This window comes from Amblyomma americanum, chromosome 1, assembly GCF_052857255.1.
Source record: "Amblyomma americanum isolate KBUSLIRL-KWMA chromosome 1, ASM5285725v1, whole genome shotgun sequence".
In the NCBI taxonomy this organism is placed as follows: Eukaryota; Metazoa; Arthropoda; class Arachnida; order Ixodida; family Ixodidae; genus Amblyomma; species Amblyomma americanum.
In genome coordinates, this window is record NC_135497.1 from 486,284,197 (window position 1) to 486,300,884 (window position 16,688).

General features: G+C 45.9%; 3 non-coding genes across 3 annotated transcripts; 2 read left to right on the forward strand and 1 right to left on the reverse strand.

The window, feature by feature from the left end:
- Positions 1–389: 389 nt before the first annotated feature.
- Positions 390–555, forward strand: LOC144116607 (U1 spliceosomal RNA). The gene has a single exon (XR_013311933.1). It is a non-coding gene; the product is annotated as a U1 spliceosomal RNA (small nuclear RNA).
- Positions 556–10,578: 10,023 nt separating this feature from the next.
- On the forward strand, positions 10,579–10,742 carry LOC144116580 (U1 spliceosomal RNA). Its single transcript, XR_013311908.1, has one exon. It is a non-coding gene; the product is annotated as a U1 spliceosomal RNA (small nuclear RNA).
- Positions 10,743–15,865: 5,123 nt separating this feature from the next.
- On the reverse strand, positions 15,866–16,029 carry LOC144116566 (U1 spliceosomal RNA). Its single transcript, XR_013311897.1, has one exon. It is a non-coding gene; the product is annotated as a U1 spliceosomal RNA (small nuclear RNA).
- Positions 16,030–16,688: the final 659 nt, after the last annotated feature.

Below are 16,688 nucleotides of genomic sequence, written 5' to 3' on the forward strand. Positions count from 1 at the left end.
CTCGGGCGCCTTAGCGTTTTGCGTCCATAAAAGCGCAGCCATTGAATATTGGCTTTTGGGGAACGAAATGGCGCAGAATCTGTCTCACATCTAGACTGACAGCCGAACCGCGCCGTAAGGGGCGGGGTAAAGGAGGGACAGGGAGAAGAAAGGAAGAACGTAAATGTATTGAAGCGTTTCAGGGAAGATTAAACAACTTAGTTCTCAATTAAGGCAAGTAAGGAGCACAATAACTAATGGTCTCACGCGAAACAACTACTAAAAGCTAAAATGCTTAAAATTAGTGGTTTACATCATTGTTGTTGGATTTATAATTAACTCATAACACAATACTCGCTGCCAACTATATGCAGTCACAGAGAATGGCTTCGCCAGGCCTTGCAGGTTTCTGGCATACCTGATGCTGATGCGTCCCTTGTCAGGATGGAGGACCCTCCAGGGCGAGGCGCAGACATTGCACTGCGTCCGCGCTGACCACTGCCACTGCTTCAATCGAAGCAGGTGGAGCATTGAATTTTTTAGTAGTGGGGGCTGCGTGCGAGTGCGTGGCCCTCTTACTGTGATCTAAAGGAAAAATCAGAAATAACACTGGAGCAATCAGTAGTAAGTTACCGAAGGGCGGCAATGGAGGCCTCACTTCTATAAGTCCCTTGCGTTGCCAAGGAGTCCACAGAATCCCATCGCCCGTTCGGCGAGGCGCCTTGCCGTTGAATTTGCGGCCAACCAGGAGACTTTTTACACACCCTGCTCACATGCCCCACCTTCCCTCGTCCACCATCACCGACCGTGGAGGAGTCTTACTGGGAGACTCTTATGACCGCAAGCTCTCCTGAGGACCAGCGCCGGCTGATCTCCAGCGCTCTGAGAAGGATTGTTTTCCAAGGGCTATCCTTCGCTTTGTAGGGGTGCCTCCTCACAGTGAGGGAGCATCCAATTGCCATGTAGGGGGTTTCGGCCCCACCATTTCCATCACTGTTGGCAATAAAGGATTCCACCACCAACACCTTCCCTGTTGCTCAATTTAAGTAAAGGAAATTACGCCTGTCTCACATATATTGGTGGAAACTCGAACTGCGCCCCTAGGAGAAGCAAAGTGAAATAAACTTATTTTTAAGGAAAGGAAATTACGACTGTCTCACATATCTCGGTGGGCAGCCGAATCGCACCGTATTGGAAGGAAACTGAATTATAGTTAGTTTTAAGGGTAGGAAATTACACCTGTCTCACATATCTCGGTGGAGACCCGGAACACGCTCACCAAATTCATTTTCAATTTGGCTTTCTGAAATTATCTGCAGGGTTTCTGCGTCGTTTTGAACCGGATTTGGTTCCATATCTACGCACACAACGGGCAATAATACATTTGTAGATATCACCGAAGCTATATAAAATATTTACTGTCTTGCGTGAGCGCTTTTAAAGTCGTTTCGAAGAAAGCCAGATGTTTAACAAATAAAAAAATGGGTACTATTGTGCTGCTGCTGTTGCTGACAGGAAGAATGAAAATCAAAGTGCACGGGCCTGCCCTCTGGCTCCAGCTGAGCCACAATCGCTGCCACGTGCTTCAAGCACTCCGCCACATTCCAAAAAAAAGTTTAATATCTTGGGTCCAAATAGGACCCGTAGCAGATAATAAATCAGATATTCCCTACTACTGTGTGTGTGTGTGTGTGTGTGTGTGTGTGTGTGTGTGTGTGTGTGTGTGTGTGTGTGTGTGTGTGTGTGTGTGTGTGTGTGTGTGTGTGTGTGTGTGTGTGTGTGTGTGTGTGTGTGTGTGTGTGTGTGTGTGTGTGTGTGTGTGTGTGTGTGTGTGTGTGTGTGTGTGTGTGTGTGTGTGTGTGTGTGTGTGTGTGTGTGTGTGTGTGTGTGTGTGTGTGTGTGTGTGTGTGTGTGTGTGTGTGTGTGTGTGTGTGTGTGTGTGTGTGTGTGTGTGTGTGTGTGTGTGTGTGTGTGTGTGTGTGTGTGTGTGTGTGTGTGTGTGTGTGTGTGTGTGTGTGTGTGTGTGTGTGTGTGTGTGTGTGTGTGTGTGTGTGTGTGTGTGTGTGTGTGTGTGTGTGTGTGTGTGTGTGTGTGTGTGTGTGTGTGTGTGTGTGTGTGTGTGTGTGTGTGTGTGTGTGTGTGTGTGTGTGTGTGTGTGTGTGTGTGTGTGTGTGTGTGTGTGTGTGTGTGTGTGTGTGTGTGTGTGTGTGTGTGTGTGTGTGTGTGTGTGTGTGTGTGTGTGTGTGTGTGTGTGTGTGTGTGTGTGTGTGTGTGTGTGTGTGTGTGTGTGTGTGTGTGTGTGTGTGTGTGTGTGTGTGTGTGTGTGTGTGTGTGTGTGTGTGTGTGTGTGTGTGTGTGTGTGTGTGTGTGTGTGTGTGTGTGTGTGTGTGTGTGTGTGTGTGTGTGTGTGTGTGTGTGTGTGTGTGTGTGTGTGTGTGTGTGTGTGTGTGTGTGTGTGTGTGTGTGTGTGTGTGTGTGTGTGTGTGTGTGTGTGTGTGTGTGTGTGTGTGTGTGTGTGTGTGTGTGTGTGTGTGTGTGTGTGTGTGTGTGTGTGTGTGTGTGTGTGTGTGTGTGTGTGTGTGTGTGTGTGTGTGTGTGTGTGTGTGTGTGTGTGTGTGTGTGTGTGTGTGTGTGTGTGTGTGTGTGTGTGTGTGTGTGTGTGTCAGTATGGCTATCTATGGAAACCGCCAGTCGCTCGACCACAAGCGTAGCAAGGGAGATGCAGCTTTTCGCTTTCAACCAGGGTCAACGAGAGCAAAACCACCAGTAATGTTTGGAGTGCCCGTTCACGTATTCTCCCAGGCTAGCTGCGCCACATACGTAGAAGTTGAACTTTTAATTCATAATAATGACATTTCATAGGCGGATACGCAGGGAACGTCAGTCTGGGCCAGCCATGAAGCTTCCAAATCCTGCTGCGAGGAGATGAGGATCGCGGTCACTCTGAAAACTTATCCAGTGACACTAGTCGAACCCGACCGCGGCGGATGCGTTTTTATGGAGGCAAAACGCTAAGGCGCCCATATGCTGTGCGATGTCAGTGCACGTTAAAGATCCCCAGGCGGTCGAAATTATTCCGGTGTCCTCCACTATGGCACCTCCTGCTTCATTTCTTCTTTCACTCCCTCCTTTATCCCTTCCCTTACGGCGCGGTTCAGGTGTCCAACGTTATATGAGACAGATACTGCGCCATTTCCTTTCCCCCAAAACAATAACCAATTGACACTAGTCGGCGTCATGAAATGTGTCGAGTTTGCCTGCGGGATCTCCTTTTTGGAAATGTCGCTTCGTTCTCGAATGCTAAGTCCGACTATATGAAGTTCCCCTCCCCGTGTCAGCTTCGGGTGCCCCTCCCTGCGTCAGCTTCCGGTACCCCCCCCCCCCCCACATCTTCTGGGTTACCATAGTCGCTCGATCACCCGTACGAGATCGAGCGGCTGTGTTAGATACCTAGAACTGGCAGGTCATACCAAATTAGTAAGACAATATTGAGAGAGTGAAAAACTTCATTATGGTGAAGAAATTCGGGACATGCCCCTGGGTCCCCGCACGCCCCCACTGCACATGAGTGTTTATCTTCCTAAGGTCCATAACCCTCCACGTGCTGCCACGACCTTGAAATCCTGCTCACTCTCTTCAGCCATTTCCTGCCTCCAAAGGCGGAGCTAGAAAATAGCACTCAGCTGCAAAGGATGGGAGTGTGGGCTCTGTAACACTGAGGCTGCCAGAGGGTCGTTCGGATTGTAAGAGGAGAAGGAAGAGGAGGAGGAAAGGCAGGGAGGTTAAGCAGAAGAATAGCCGGTTTTCTACACTGCACGGGAGAAAGTGCTGAGGGGAGAAAAAGATGAAGGAGAAAAGACAGTTACAGGAAATTAAAGTCACTATGCAAAGTCACAGCGTATCGTGCAGGCCAGAAGCCCTCAAAAAGCGAAGCAGTGCCTTGGAGGCCTTCACCGCCAACGATCGCCGCGGCCAGTGGTAGAGAATCTTCGTTTCCGTAAGTGGGCGCAGATCAAGATGCTGCAGTGCTCCAAAGACTTATACTACTCACTTCCGCATGCCATTCTGTTAGGTAATGTTCAGGACAGAATCGATCGCTTCGGTGGTGTCTCCTTTCAAAATGATACCAGAGTTTCATGCGGCGGCTTTCTGGAACTTTTGCAGTTTTATCTGAAAAATACCTTGATATCGTGGAATGAAGAACCGTTCCTACAAAAAAAAAGGTGTATGCATTTGCTCCTGTATAGCACCAGTGCTCAGTGATCTGGTTTTAAGTTGCCATGACAGACCTCTCAAGAGCCACCTTGAATGTTAAAAAGTTTTTAAGGTTTTTAGATTTGCTGATTATTTTCTTGTGTTTATTCACTGTGACCGGAACTTCCTACAGCACGAAGCTAGCAAGAATTTAGCAACCTTCCAGAAGAATCTCAGCCCTCTAAACCTAACCCATGAACTACCATCTGACGCGGAAATATGGTTTCAAGATATTAACTTTTCACTCACCGACAACCAAGTTTGCTGGAGCTACGAACATCGCGGTAACAAGCCCCTCTTAGCTTTTCGCTTTGCCCACTCAAAACTGGTAAAGCGTGGCGTCATTGCGCTTTGTTTTAGAAAAGCCTTGACAAAATCTTGCCACCACGTCATGCTCCGCAGATTCCAGAAACAAGTAAACCGGTTATCCGCCGCTGGCTACCCTCTACCTCTTCAGGTATCGGTAGCAGAACGCAACCTTAGGAACCTTAATGCTCGCAAAGATATCGCACAGGAGTCTAATGATATGAAAAAGGTTACGATACTCCGTTAGGTGCACAGTCTTTCCCACCAATTGAAAAAGATCGCGCAGAGAGCAGATGTGAAAGTTGTGTTTACGGCCCCTCACAATCTCAACAAGCTTTGCGAACCGACAAAGCCCTACCCCTCGGTCAAACCAAACATGAGGTATCAAACACCAAACTGCGTACGTGAACTGTATTGATTTTGTCGTTTACTGCATCCCTCTATCTTGTGGCAAAGATTATGTGGTTCAAACAGGTTGTTGTCTCAACAACCGGCTAAGCCAGGACAACAATAATGTTAGGAATTCGTCCGGAAGCAACCTAGCCATTCACTGCAGTAAGTGCCGTAACTCTGCTCTATTGTTAAACTTGTGTATATTATCGGACATAGTCGTGATCAACTTACCCGAGAGATTATCGAAGCACAAAAAATAGCATCGTTGGGAAGCACATGTGTTAGGGCTCCTTCCATTTCGTTGTCAAAAAAAAAAAGAACTCGCATTCCTCAGTTTGGGTTTGAGTTTGAGTTTATTAACATTTTAGTTCTCAGTACAGAAAACTAAGGGCCGGGGACAAAAGGTACAAAACTTGTACCTGGCTGGGTCCCCTGACCCCATAACAAAGTTGGTAGCGATGCACTCCGAATAAACAAATAATAAACTAACGAAGAAAAACGAACAAAGCACTTTGAGCGAAAACAATTTAACATGATGTTTGAAATTGTGCACAACACTCGTGCCAATATTTAAACAAAATAAAAACCGTTTTAGTGTATGAACGTAATCTTGGTTTCTGTCGTTCTAGGCAGCAGCTCTTTTTATCGCGCACGTACAGTATTCTGCCGTGTCATAGTACCCTTTCATCATTGTATAAAGCACTTGCGGTTTCAGGAAATAAACAGTTGGAAGTAGCGCTCGTCCATGCCTTTTCCCTCTTTGTCCGTGTTCTTTCAGCGCTTGCTAAAAATTACAAACGTACACCAACTAGCCCGATTCGCCACTCTTCTGCTACAGGCGTCGGTGCCTGGAGGTAGAACATTGTATATAGTGAGGTCTAACGTCCTGAAGCGGCATATTTCCCACGAGTGATGCCATAGCGGAGGGCTGTGGTTTAATTTTGACCAAATGGGGTACCTGACCTTAACACGCAATATTATATAGCAGTATATGAAGATTACACAACTTTATAAGGCTGAATAATTGGATTAACAATATTAATGTACCAACCCCCATTATTTTTACCAAGTTTCTATCACGCTCATTTTGTTATACTCTGTACACATATCAAAACCATGAATAAAAACTTTGAGGAGAGGGGGCCTCCTCTAACGGATGGCACACATAAAACATAGAGAGGGTATCATAGCAGTGCAAATACTGCTTTTTATACTGAAAAGCAGTTCTAAATACACCTTCAATTATTGCGTTTTGATGTAGCACAAGTACCTGGATAAGTCCCTTTCCTAGGCAATAGGTCACCTTGCTGGCAGTCATCATAAACCTCGCTCTGTCCACTGTGTATGTTCTGCACATGATTTAGAATGGACTTCCAGATGCCAAAGGTGAGGGCACCATCCCCTGAGCCTGAGACCCAGTGCAATGACAGCGCAGCCCTTGCACTTCGAGGCGGCAAGGAACTTTTATCGCAGGATAGCTAGGCGGGCGAGTTTGTGATACATTTTCAAAAATAACAGAGCGAAAAGAAGGACAAAAGAGAAGAAAACACTGCAACAAGCGACGACTCTCAACTAAGGTTTAATGACATGAAACAAGCAAATATAAGGGAACAGGCAACAACCGAACAACAAAACCACAAGGCACGCGCTACTATTTCGGGTCGAGATAAGCAGCGTCACTGTCACGCAGGAGCAGGGATTGTTTGCTAACGCACAATCTTTGTTTTTGTCTCATTTCGTAGGACTCTAAGATTTCCCTGGTCAACTGGTCGGGGTGTTTATGCAATATGTCACTATGGTATAAAAAAGGAAAACAGTACTGACACTCTCGGCAATGATCAACTAAATTAGTGGAGCGGGTGGAATTTAATGATTTAAGATGTTCTCTGAGTAGCACGTTAATACAACGTCCCATTTGACCTATGTAAATTTGACCACAGGACAGAAGTAGTTTATGCACTACGCCCTCAGATCCCGGCAAAATTTTTTTATCATGCTTAATGTGACAAGACCCTACAGATTTATTAGGCTTGCTAGCCTTATTTTTTACAATTGAACGAAATTTATTTATCTTTTTTGGTGCCGAAAAAACAACATCAACTTCATGCCTATGGGCCGCATTTTTAACATCATGCGACGAAATAAGAAATCGTGAAGGTTTTCATGTTGATTAATTTTGAGAGCTTGCTTATGCAAACTATCTGCTTAATTATGCTCAGAACGACACCTAATGCAAACACTATTTTGTTTTGGTTAATTGCACTGGTTGAAACATAAAAAAAAACATTTTTTTGCTCGTTTAAGAGACTGCTTTGTTTTTATTTATGCCTGAAATTTTCTCGAGCAGCAAATGTTTCAATATACTGTCCAGTAGGAAAAGAGGATAGAAGGGCTGTGTCCATTATTCCATGTTTCTATTCTTACTCTACCTTCTTAAACAAGTTCTGTTCGTGAGATACAAACCTGCTTGACGAGTTAGTCAATCAGGCTATATCCTTGGCACAATACCTGGAAAATAAGCTGCTCCAATGTTTGAAAATGCTTGGTAAGTTCATTTGCGTTATTTATTTGGAACATGAAAGCCTAGGTTGGCTGCTGTGCTATTTGGGTTTCTGTGCAACGCAGTGATGGTGAAGCTCTTCTTGATACCTCGGGGGCTCTGATAAACATCCTTAACCTATGAAAGCCCTTTGATTCAAATGCCATATTTGACTGTAATCGCTTTTTCAGAAAAATAACGGAGCTATTCTCACAACTTGAGAGTGGTGATGTAGCATAATTGTTAGAGATTACTTTCTACCCAGTTTCAGCCCATTGCATCTTACTGCGTGTTTACGTTTGCCAACATGCCAAGCATCAACAAGGTGCGTGACATCTGGCTGCTCATTCCTCATGTAGGAGCGCACTTGGGTGTGCCGGTCAGTGAAGAGTTCGAGCAAGTGAACATTGCTGTCACCAAGGAGCTATTTTCAGGCCCTGCAGCACACTTCGTTTGACTGCCGTAGGAAGCGGAATAAAAATATAATAGAAAAACAGAGATGGGTGGGCTTTGAACATGAGCAATGAATAGTGCTGCATGACCTGGACAACCTGCAAATCAATCACCCCCTTGATGTATGTTTCCACAAGGGAATATGTCCTATATTTAGCGCTGTAGCCGGCAGAATCAGCTGGGCTGTTCCACTCAAGCTTGGCCCCAGCTGTCCCTTAAGTAGCGCAATGACACCCCTCATTCTTCTTCGCAAAGATAGAATGAAAAGTACACAGGCTTATGCATGTACACAAGCATACCCAGGCACAGCTCTGGCCAGAATACCGATCTTGCTTTGGTGTTGTAACTATTTTCGCGAGTTATGAGGAGAAAGGAAGGCTTCTTATACCAGGTGTCCAAGCTAACATGAGCCAAAGATTAAAAAATATAGTATTAGATACAGGTGACTGAAGCAAGTTGCATATTAGTGAGAGCCATCTTGCGCACCGCAGGCAAATTTGTGTTTCGCAATTAATAGTTTTATTGAGTTTAATTTGCTAGATAATAAATATTGACTTTAGACAGCAAATTTGTTTTGAAGAGTTGTCGAGCACGTTGAGAAACCCAAATTCCATCAAAAGCGACGTCCTTGTAAAGCTGTTGAGCAGACAAGGGTCCCGTAATGAGGGATTTCATATGCGGAAGTCGTGGGTTCTGATTCCACAGGCAGCATATTGTTGTCTTTGATTCTACCTTCTAATCAGTTATCTTTCAGATGAAAGTTTTTATCGCTGCTTAATTCAAATATTGATACCGTAAATTATAAATAAACATCCCCTTATGCTTTTTATTGTTTTAATGGCTGTTTGCATCCTTCTTACATCATAACAAGTCCCCTCATTTCCCTGCCCCGGTCTGCTCAACCTGTGCAAGATGTTCTTTACCTCAACAACCTGTGTCTGTATTTTAACCAACTCTGGAAAGATGTTACCTATATCTACCTAGTGTACAACTTTGTGTACGGTATGACATGAAATTCTCCTAATAGTTGCTCGCCGTCCGGCCTCTTCACAGAAGCAGCGTGCAAAGTGTCACACATGTACCAGACACTAACAGGACGTGTGGTGGCAGGTCTTCCGCTTAGGCATAAGCGATATCCTCAATTTAACGCGACAGACTCCGGCAGAACCCTAATGTAAAGATACGAAAAGCAAGGCGATCGTTTAGCGGAGAGCTTTCGTCGGTCGTCACCTAGATAATAAATAGGAGTCCGACATTCACAGAAGAAGACATATTTGCATAGCAGATAAAATGGCAGTAGAGACAAACTACACATTACATTCAGTGCACATGTAGGCTTGCACTTATGAGAGATAACAATACAAGGCATATATATTTACAACAAAGTACACTGCATGCAATGCGTGAAGCGATTTTATGTATTTAAGCCCATCTGTACGGGTTAAATTTTATTTCCCCAGTAATGGCACGGGGCGCGTTAGAGATGTGGAAAGCATTTAAAATCATGAGCCCATCGTTTCTCTATCGATGTAAATGGTGCAACCCTGTCCTTATTTTACTAAAGTCAAGATTTACAAATACGCCAGTTCTAAAGACTGCGAGACAAAGACCCTGGCTGAGCCGTATTTCAGAGGATCAAATGATATAGTGTGCTCCATCCTCCTAAAAAGGCGCGATGGGCTCTGCACGGACGTGGTGCGATCGGCAGATCGAAGTAACTGGATCACTAGAGTGCATGGTGCTTGATCAAACGCAATCCCTGAGTGTAATTTTGAATGAGTTAAATCAGAGCATCAATTCACTGCCTTTTGTGTTTCGAGCTGCGATATACAGACCTGTCTTTAATAAAAAATTAGGCCCTGCATACGTCCTATTTGTGCAACACCGCGTGAGGTGTTTGCAAGATATTTTTCACCAGGCAGCTGTTCGCACCAGGGAAGCGATGGTGGGTGCTTTACACCGAACCCCCAGCACGGATACCTGATACCTGGTATCAGATATCTGATACCATGATATCTGATACCTGATATTATTAGGTATCAGGTATCTGGTGTCAGGTATCAGGTACGTGATGGTATCGGGTATATGATACAATGATATCTGATACCTGATTTAATATCTACAGCGGGTCCACGGACCTAGGGTATTAAGCTTATTTTTGGATAATGGCGGTGTGCTTGGCTTGAAGCTCTCTGCCACGGGTCGGCCCGGTATTGCACTGCCTCCGGGATCGGCCCGGGGCGAATTAGCGCGGCGCGTCTTTTCTTTCAGTCTTTACTCTCCTATCCTTTGCCCCCTCTTATTTTCTGCACGCGGCAGCGAGTGTGGCTCGGCTTCAGCCAGTAGGCAGACCCTGTGCACTTTCCTTTTCCTTCTTCCTCTCAGCAACATTAGTCAGTCAGTCAGTCTGAGACCTGATTTATTATCTGCAGCGGGTCCTCGGACCTCAGATATTAAACATATTTTTGGAATATGGCGGAGTGCTTGGCTTGAAGCACCCTGCACGGATCGGCACGGTATTGTACTGCCTCCGGGATCGGCCCGAGGCATGTTAGCGCGGCGCGTCTTTTCTTTCACTCTTTGCTCTCCTATCCTTTACCCGCGCTCTTTCCTTTTCCTTCTTGCTCTCAGAAACAGGTCAGTCAGTCCCAATCATACTTACCTGGTGCTGGGACTTCGGTGATCAACGCAGCCGAGTCCACTGGTGGAGGCCAGTGCATTGCAGTACGGCCTGCTTAAACCCGCCTCTTGTCCTAATTGAGGAAGGTGTAACACTTAATTCTTGGTAGTGGGGTGTCGGCGTGCGCGCCAACTCCTGCCGTAATCGAATCGAAAGAGAGATGACATGACATTTACAGAGTGACGCCTAAATGCTCCCTACTTAAGACCATTTCCTTACGCTACCAAAGGAGGCGTTCATGCTCCCTAAACGTGAGGCGCTCTACAAGGGCCACCCTGAATTCTGAAAGCTCCATTGACACTCTCTCACGAAAAGAGCGCATCGCCTGGGGAGCACCCATGTGGCACGACCCTTCTGCTGTCGAGATTATATGCAATAAATATGAATATGTCAATATTTCACGAAAATAACTGTGTTTATGAACCTGCAATTGTAGTGATATATCTGGACATAATACGAATTTTATTGTTCACGTATTCGTTGAAAGCATTGAAAATATTGCATTAGGCGTAGAAACAAGCTCCTCTGGCATCAAGTACTTGCTGTGCCCGCGTTTTTTTATTTTCTGTCCGAAGCTGTCGGAAGTCGTGCTGCCATGCTCGGCGAAGCATTTCATCGAAATGGAGAAGAAGTCCTTAACGAGCTATAAGTAAATAAAAAATGTAGTGGCATGCAAAAAGAATGAAGCCGTTTCGCTAAACGCGGAATCGAGAGCGTAAGAGCGCTTATGCGCGGTCTGCGAGAGTATTGCCCAGCGTTCGTCCACGAGAAGTCAAACAGCCGAAGAAGTTGTGGGAGAGTTTGAAACAAATGCTTTAAAAAAGAAGGCAGGCAAACGCGAGAAGTGATGGCGACGGGTACGTTTCTGTTTTTTCTTTTGGTGACCAGTAAAAAATTTTTAAGTCTGGCATAATACAGGTGGATTTCCACCGCTTTGTACCCGAAGCTCGCAGAACTAGAAGCTTTACTACCGCATATCGCGGTGAGGCTGCGCAACCCGTTTGGCAGCGACGGGCTGCAGCCGCGAGCGAGTCAGCAGACTCACTGACGGCGTGATCTGCGAAGATAGACGGCGCGACAAAATTGGCGATGGTAAGTTGAACATTCATTCTGGCAGTGTTGCAGTGGCCAGCGCCGACCTCGCTGCTTGAAGTCGACGCCAAAATACTTGAACATTTTGCAAGCAAAGGAACGTTTGGTGCAATTTTTCAATGCTGCTATCACCGTACCACGTGTTTTGCTTTTTAGTAGTGCAACCTGTGTAAAGAACGCAAAAGCTGAAGAGATTGCGACAAGCTTAACACTGTACGCTCTGGCGGCCACCTTCTGGTTTGCGTTTGACAGAAAATGAAACGCTGTGCTGCACAGAACATGGCACGCGGGCACGCTTCTCAGCAGGTATATACAGGAACCCGACGCGCATCGATTCGTGGCGTGTGCTCGTACCACCTTATGCGTGTTGCGAGTCATACTATGCACTACAGTACATCGTATTTACGCTAAATCAAAATCGTTTTTCTGCTTTCCACAACTTGCGGATACTTCAAATGCCTTTTTGCTATTTTGTCCTGAAATGCAGGCAGCTGTTCTGGAATGTGCATCTCGATGTTTAGGTTCCTCAGCCCATTTGAAAGTCACAGAATTCAAGCTCTCACGGCAACACTGCTGAAGAAGTTTGTGTCTTAAAAGGCAGTTATGTTTTTTGTGCACTATTTTCTGTCTGATGCTGTACATCAGGAAACAACAGCAAATACGTGCCGTGTACAGTGGTGTGCTGTCAGTTTTTGTGCTTAATACACGAAGGATGGAGGTCTGCTTTTGTTCAATGACATTTATTAGCTTTGTTTGATAAAGAACATATTGAAATGCTTTATCACAATTTCTTGCAGAATACACACAAGACAGCCAAGCTAACGGTAACCAGACGGAGCATGATGTGCTCTACACCTCGCCAAGCACGAGCAGCCGAAGAGGAAGACAACCCCCAGGCCTAAAAACAATGACGACACAGGAAACCAGCCAGTGGTCCCCAGCCGACAAAGTGGCCGGGTTGCTGCCATGGAGCAAGCTCTGTCGACCGAATTTGAGTCACGGCTTCAGGCTACAGAGGATGAGCGGACACAAAAGTGCATACAACACCAGTGAAGGCTTAAATGACTGCAAACTAGCATGCGTAAAAGATTGACAATACGCTAATGAGAGGCACAAAAGAAATGCAGTTCATAAAACTAAGATGCGTGTGTTGCGAGAAAAAGAAAAATAAAACACTGAAGCTTAAGCAAGCGGTACTTGGCGAGAAACTCGAGGCTCTCTGTGCAAAATCCGCATTTAATTAAGTCATTTTAGCTAATATTGTGCCACGGTCTTGTCTTTCAACCCTTCATGAACTGTTGAGATCATTTCAGCATTCCTGTAGCATTCTCAGTTCATGCTGATATTCAGTTGCAATAGTAGCGCATTCAATATCCCTAATCAGTCTGGTTGTTTGTGAAGCATCCCTGAATAAGTCGTGCTCTCTGCTGGGTGTCCAGGAGAGTATCAGGGGGGAGGGGAGGTACGGTCCTGCGTCAACTTCTTCGGGGTCGGGCTTGTCGAAATTTGGAACTGAGTCCCTAAGCGAACACTCAATGTTACGTAGTGTTGTGCACGCTGTTAGGATGTGGCAGCTGTCAGTTCCGTCTTCGTTTCGAGCTTCTTTCGCAGGCATAAAAATCTCCTCTTCAACACTCCAAATGCTCGCTCTACACAGTTCCGGGCCTTAAGGCGGTTCCTGTTTTATCTGCCGGGGGCAAGAAAAATAACGCATGCATATTACACACCGGTGCTACAAAATTGTTTCTCTTGCTTTTTCTCTGCGCATGTCTGAGGGTATCTGATTGGTGTTATCAGGAAGGGCCAACATGCGTATCCTTGAACTCAAAGTAGGATGCCAGCTACTGTTTTTGTTAGTAGCTAACTATCACTTGGCTGTTATAAAAGATGCGGTTATCGTGAAATGAACTGGGCCAATTTGACACAGCGCCATAAAACTGAAGTTCAGGGCCTGAGACAGCCTGTAAAGGAAACAAGAAAAGGAAATTTAGACTACTGTGGCAAGTGAGAGAAACACTTTACTTAGCGGTGATATAATTAAGCACTCAGCAAGTCCTCGGCCAGTCGTACCAGGAAAAATTGGGCAGCCAGCTATGCCAACACGAGCCAGGCACCCTATGTTGACGGCGAAGGGCTGCGGGAAATAGGGGCATTGCAAGGCTTGTGGAGTGTGCGGATAATGCCGCGTATACATGCAATTGTAGTGTGCCCTCTAAACATGCAAAGCACATCTCCTTGAAGATTGCCTTCGACGGTACACTTGCCGCCGCGGTCAAAATTGTTTTCTACGTGGAACTCGTAACCTAAAGACAGAAAATTCAGGCATTGTGACCTTAATTGTGGTCTTTATTTTTATAAAGCACATCTACTTGAAGATTGCACTATAGATAATTAGGGAGGTGCTAAAAGAGTGTACCGACTTTCATTTCCCTATAGTATAGGGACGTGCAAGAATTGCACCAAATGTGCCATTTTTGATGAATTGTTTTTTTTTTCAAAAATAAAAAAAAACGCAATCTACAATTTCTCTTAAAACTCATGAAACAAGTCTCAAGAAAGAGGTGAAAATTATCTCGAGAGAGCAAGTTGAATTATTTCGTTGCCAACAATGTTCTCAAAGCTCAAACTTGTAGCTGTTTGGGCATAGACAGGAGAGCCTCATTGAGGAGGCGGAAGTAGCAAACAAGCCCTCCGCTTCTCTAAATTCTCCCCAGATCTCAGAACAGTGACCTCTTCCTTCAAGAGAGAGCATAATTAATTTTTGTGTAAAAACACTGATCTGTAACATAACCAGGATTGTGTGGCGCCGTTATCCCGAATGCGGATAAAAACTGGGCGTGGTCAATAGGATGGCATATAAACAACGGCTCTGAATGCAATTTCCTGACCGCACAGTGTACCAAGAAGGCTGTCTTTCATTACAAAAACGCAGACTAAATCGTAGAAAGGAACGTGGAAGAGTGCAACGTCATTTCCAAGTGAATGTTTAAAAACACACAATATGTGCTTGCCAGACACAATTTATAAATCGGCATCTGTACTATTGGCTCATATCGTCTTTATTTAATAAGGATGGCCTCACTTACTCATTTTGGAGTCTCTGTAATAGAGAAAACCTTAAAGAAAATTATACATAAATTGATTGAATAGCTATAACCATTCCAGGATATATGAGCATAACCAACCAAATTAAATAAACAGCGCCTAAAAACAAGACGAATATTGAAGGGAAAGCATCACGGGGGTAGCTGCGGCGTGTTTCGCGTACGCCGGAATTTGACCTTCAGCCGAGTCATAGGTGTTCCGCCGCGTGCAGTCGCCGCTGCCGGGCGCGTATCGTGTGTCCACCGATATATGTGAGACAGTTACTGCGCTATTTTCTTTCCTCAAAACCAGCTTCTAAAACCAATATTCATTTTCTTAGAGAACCCCTGTGGTGCCTAGGTGGTTAAGACGGTCGTCTACTGAAATTGAAAATAGAAATTCGGTTTTTGCGGAAAGCAAATGGCGGAGTATCTGTCTCATATCTCAGCAGGCACCTGAACCGCGCTGTAAGGAAAGAGGTAAAGGAGCAAGGGAACGAATAAATGAAGAAAGAGGAGCCGTAGTGGAGGGCTCGAGAATAAGTATGACCACCTGGGGATTATTTAATGTCCATTGAGATCGCACATCACACGGGCGCCTTAGCGTTTCGCCTACATCGAAACGTGGCCGCCGCGGTAGGGTTCGGACCCGGCAACTCCGGATCAGTAGCCGAGCGCTCTAACCACTGAGCCACGGATATCTAATGCTGGAGACACTGGAAAACGTTTAGGAAGCATTCGTCTGATTCGACGCCTTTCCGCAGACACACACCAGTGTCCTAGACAAGGATGACTACATGTGCGTTGGCAGGAGGCAGCGTAGTCGCTGAAGGACGTGACGGACGCCGAACAGATCCAAGGCCGAGAGTATGAGGCCTAAAAGCCTTTCACCCTAAAAGAAACTAAGTTTCCTGTAGAAGATAACTGGCGCACGTGCAGGGGGCTATGGAAGCGCAGGACGCATTGACGCTCATTGGTAGCCTGCTCTTCGAGTTCAACTACGTGCGCTCCCTATTCTCGACTAAGGTAGGCGCTTCAGTGGCATGCATGCGGTGTCATGTTATCTCTCTTTTGATTCGATTACGGATGGGGTTGGCGCGCACGCCCACATCCCACTACCAAAAATCAAATGCTCCAGCTTCCTCAATTAGGAGAAAAGGAGAGCTTCAGCCGGCCGTAGTGCAATGCACCGGTCTCCACCCGTGGACTCAGCCTCGTTGATAACCGAAGTCCCCGCACCAGGTAAGTATGACTGGGACTGACTGACTGACTGACGTTGCTGCAAGGGAGTAGGAAAAGGAAAGAGCACGGGCCTGCCTACTGGCTCATGCCGTGCCACGCTCGCTGCCACGTGCTGAAAGTAGGAGACTTAAATGATAGGAGGGAAAGATAGATAGAAAAGGCGCCGCGCGCTAATAGGCCCATAGGCCCTGGGCCGATCCCGGAGGCAGTGCAATACCGGGCCGACCCGTGCCAGAGTGCGTCTAGAACTATGCCATATTCCGAAAATAAGTTTAATAGCTTGGTTCCAAGAACCAGCAGCAGATGTAAATCAGGTATCCCCGCCGAGATCCACTGGGACTGACTGACTGCCTGATGTTTCTGAGAGGAAGAAGGAAAAGGAAAGAGCACGGGCCTGCCTACTGGCTCAAACCAAACCAAGCTCGCTGGCGCGTGCTGGAACTAGGAGGGGTAAAGGATAGGAGAGCAAAGAGTGAAAGAAAAGACGCGCCGTGCTAATATGCCGCGGCCCGATCCCGGAGGCAGTGCAATACCGGGCCGACCCGTCCCAGAGTGCTTCAAGCAAGCACTCCGCCATATTCTAAAAATAAGTTTAATATCTTAGGTCTAAGGACCCGCTGAATATATTAAATCAGGTATCTGGTATCTTCTTCTTCTGTTGTTGCCA